The sequence below is a fragment of the Diceros bicornis genome, chromosome 9, assembly GCF_020826845.1.
Source record: "Diceros bicornis minor isolate mBicDic1 chromosome 9, mDicBic1.mat.cur, whole genome shotgun sequence".
Classification (NCBI taxonomy): Eukaryota; Metazoa; Chordata; class Mammalia; order Perissodactyla; family Rhinocerotidae; genus Diceros; species Diceros bicornis.
The window spans coordinates 36,031,726-36,035,853 of NC_080748.1; the positions used below are offsets into that span (position 1 = coordinate 36,031,726).

Genomic DNA, 4,128 nt, shown 5'->3' on the forward strand with positions numbered 1-4,128 from the left:
CCCCCACTGGGGGTAACTTTTTCTGCCTAAATGCCTGGATGATTTTTTTTCTTTGCCTTCCAAGTTCTATCACTTACTTTAGCTGTGCCTTGATATTGATGATAATAATAGCCAATTACTATAGCTAGGCCCTATTTTACTAAATGCTTCATGTATATTAATATATTGCATATAAAAAATATTACAGCACAGATGAATAACTGTGTGACCTGCAAAGCTTAACATATTTACGATTGGACCCTTTACAGAAAAGTTTGAAGATCCCTGTTTTAAGTGATCAATTAGAGTTTTAACCATGTGGATTTTCATTTCTCCTGTTTTTAACTTATTTACGATAGTCCTTTTCATTTAATTTTGTTTTTGCTATTTATCACTTTAGTTTGGGCTCTTGTTTTACGGATGTTGCATTCTTAGTACTTTTTTAATAATGCATTTTTTAACTGCTCTTGGTTTTAGTGCTATTTTTTTTTCTTCCAGATTGCCAGTCTCGAGTCTTACTTTGTCTTTGCATTCTGTGGTCTCTTCTCTTTCTCTCTTTCCTTCTGACTGTAGTGTATTTGCATCGTTCTCATGCTGTTTCTTTTCACTCTACCCATGTTTAACCTGCCGGTGCCACCCAGATCTTTTCTTTAGTTGTGATCTCCTCCCCAGAACCAATCAGCCTTCCTTCTCTCAGCTACAATTTGCTGCCCAAGTGTTGCTTTCTACACATTCCTTGCAGTCTGAGGTCGTGGGGGTGGGAGGGGTGGAGAATTCTTGTAGGAATCTGAAGCCTTGAGTGTGCTCTGCAATTTTTTTTTTAGATTTCATTAAATGTTCTGTACAAAGGCCTTCTCTGTCCAGAGCAGGGCACTTCCCGTCCTGTGGACTTTAATGTGTTGACTCCTCCTCAGCACACCTGTTCTGGATAATGCTCTCCCTAACTTTGCTGAGTCCTATGGTGGGGTGTAGTGGCTTCCACTGATGCCTACTTTCCATCAGAAAGCTTCTCCCCACCCTGGAGGACATTAGCGGGACTCTTCCGAATGTTGCCGACTTACCTTTCTTCAGAACTACGTGGAGGTGTGAGTGGGATTAAGAGTCCATTATCTAATTTCTGAGGTAAGGCACCACGAACAATGCTTTAATGATCAAGCAGTGCTCTGAAATCTAATCATGAATTTTCATTATAACCGCAAGCAAATGGCTCTGACCCATAATTTTGAATTCTCTCTTTGGTTTGCCAGCAATTTTCTCTAGAGTGCGTTGCTTTCTACTTCACAGAGATCTTGGGTATAAACATGGATCTAAGAAAAGCGAAGCAAAACAAAAGACTCTCTTTGAAATGTATATCTTGTGTTGCATTTAAGACAGTCACTTACCCTATTTCAACCCTGTAGATCCTGGAGGAAATGAAGGAATGGCCACCTATCAAAAAATAGCAAACACTGAAAAGTTTTGGTAAGTGGACTATAATTACCTCAGCTGCTCACTTCATTTTAAAAAACTGCTGTTAAGTAGCAATTAGGAAATACCTATTTTAGGAGTTACAGCCTTTATGTGGCTGCTCTTTCCATTCCTCTGCCCCATTCCAGGGAGAAGAGATGGTGTAAAGTAAATTCCATTGTCATCTCTTCCTCTTGGGAGCTAATGGTTGTACTATTGTCACCGACTATGTGCCTCGAGAAACTCAAAGGTGGGTTTGGAAGCAATTAACTGTTTTTCCAAGTTGTTTCTTTTCCTTTTGTGTATTAAGGAGATGTAACCACCAGCCATCCTGAAACTGACCAAGCCTCACCACAAGAGCTGTGCCCATGACCTTTGCCTTATTTTTAATGCTACGATCTCTCCAGGAGGAGCTTAGCCCTCACTAAATGGAAGCTTGTTCTCCCACTGAGCCTGTGCAAGCGAATACCTGCCTCTCCCTTTTGAATATTCATTCCCCAACCAAATAAAAGTTCCTGCTTCCCTTTGTTCGCGGATGCCGTGACTTTGGAAACGATTGCTCGTGGCCTCCTATTTGCTGCAAATACACTTTACTTTGTGAGACAACTTCCACTGGTGTAGAGTCTCATTTAACTCACCAGGAGGCGAGCCCACTTGGTTCGGTATCACTATCTGTTAGTGTCAAGCAAAATGTGGATTGAAATAATCATGATCTTTACCTTGATCATTCCCAAACTCCCTACAGTCAGCTGTTTCGCAGGAGGAGCTGGGAAGATTGAGAGCACTACTTTAAATAAAAATCAGTTTTCAGTACCTCTTACAGATGAATATCCAGGTCCTCTGACTAGGTATTTGGGAATGGTCATTGTCATCTCCGCAAGTGCACTACTCTGCAGTCCTGGTGTTCACTTCTGCCCCAACTTGACTCAGAGCCAGCCGCAGAATCCAGAGAGCTGCCACCAGTCCCTCAGTGTCAGCACTTGAGCTGAAACTGATCTGCCATTCTTGGTAAGTGTAAATGAGTAATCCTAAAAATTAGAATGGATGAAATTAACATTAAAGCCCACTTTCTCACTTAATTCTGAAAGCGTTGTAGAATCTTGGACTGTTAGGTGTTCCTCATTCTGAGAACAAATTTTGATTGTTTCAGAGAAATACAGGAGTAACAGTGAATATTCAGTTACTCATTTACGTATTCATTCTCTCCACAAATATGCTTTGAGTGTCTACAAAATGCTGAGCAGTGTGATTCCTGCCGGAAAGGTACAATCTTTATCTTTGAAGGTTCTTGGTGTAGCAAGGGAGATGGATGTGCATGTGAGAATGTTGTCAGGGCCCCAACTGAGGCTTGTAGAACAGATTCAGGGAACCATCGATTGTGCCTCTTAGGGTTGGGGGTAAGGATTCACACAGCTCCAGGTTCTCCTGAACTGGGCACTAAAGCAGGTGTCAATATTATTATTGATTTGTGATTTAAAGATAACTTTAATATCTATCTTCTATTCTTAATGCTACTAGTTAAAATTCATCAAAAGTAATAGCAAGAGAGCAGTTGAAGATAAATATCTTTGGGGACTTGCTGCGGCTATAAAGCCTCACTTAGAACCCTCCAGAGAACCTCCCTCATCTACATACAGCTGCCTTTCTCCCTGAGCAAGGCACAGAAGCACAGACCTCTCTCTCTCTTCTCAATTCTGCGCATTTTTCATATCTGCTTTCCTGCTGTTGCTCAGTGAAAGTAAGTAGAGACTTCATCAGACTGGCTCAGCGGCTTTCGAAATTTTTTTGACCACAACCCATAAAAAAAATAAATTTAAAATTTCAAAACCCAGTATATATATATATACATGATTAAAATAAAAATTTCATGAAACAATAATTGTCCCATGTGCAATGCATTTTAATAATTTCTATTTTTAAAAAAGTTGGTCATGACCAAAAAATTGATTTTATAACATACTATTGGGTAATTCAAATTTTGAATAACACTAGTCTGGACTATTTGGAAAGTAAATTCAGTGGAGAATATAAATCACAAGATACCTTTCTAAAACAAACAGAATTAATTTGGGAAGTATCAGTCTACTTATCAGGAATTGTTGTGCTTCTCCTGAACAACGCATCATGAATTTGGCCACGTTTCTCTTTGTGTTAATACCAAGCTCACGGCCAAATTTAGACTTCATAGCCTGCATTTTGTGTGTTAATTTCACCTCTGACTTCGTTTTATTTTTCTTCTTTTTTCCTGGAGTTCTGAAGTTGTTTTTTAAAAATCCTTTGTGTTACTTGTATTTTGTAAGATGCATTTACAGCTTTTGGATCAAGATGCAAATAAATAAATAAAATCAATATTGCTATTGCTGCTTTCAGCACAGACAAGTGAGCATTGAAAGTCTCTGAATTCTGTATTGTGCTTTGAATTGCTTTGTCTGAATTATGCGGAACGCTCCTTGCTTTTAATATGTTTGTATCATGATTCCTTTGTGACTAGTTCAGGTTCATGCACTTGAACTTCTTTAGTTACAGTGTGAACAGAAACTCATGAAAATGGCATAGAGAGCTTGGAAATCTGCACCTGTTTCCCTAGCTAATGCTGTGGAGAGATAGCTCCATATTTCAACATGTTCCTGTGGAACACTGTGTTCCAATTACCTTCTATAGTAATTCACAGGTTGTTATGGTAGAGATTTTGACAACAACAAA

The 4,128-nt window shown here is 39.2% G+C and overlaps 1 long non-coding RNA gene across 1 annotated transcript; it reads left to right on the top strand.

Moving 5' to 3' along the window:
- The first annotated feature begins 742 nt into the window (after positions 1–742).
- LOC131409950 (uncharacterized) lies at positions 743–3,250 on the top strand. Its single transcript, XR_009221087.1, has 3 exons — positions 743–1,101; positions 1,380–1,440; positions 1,736–3,250. It is a non-coding gene; the product is annotated as an uncharacterized LOC131409950 (long non-coding RNA).
- Positions 3,251–4,128: the final 878 nt, after the last annotated feature.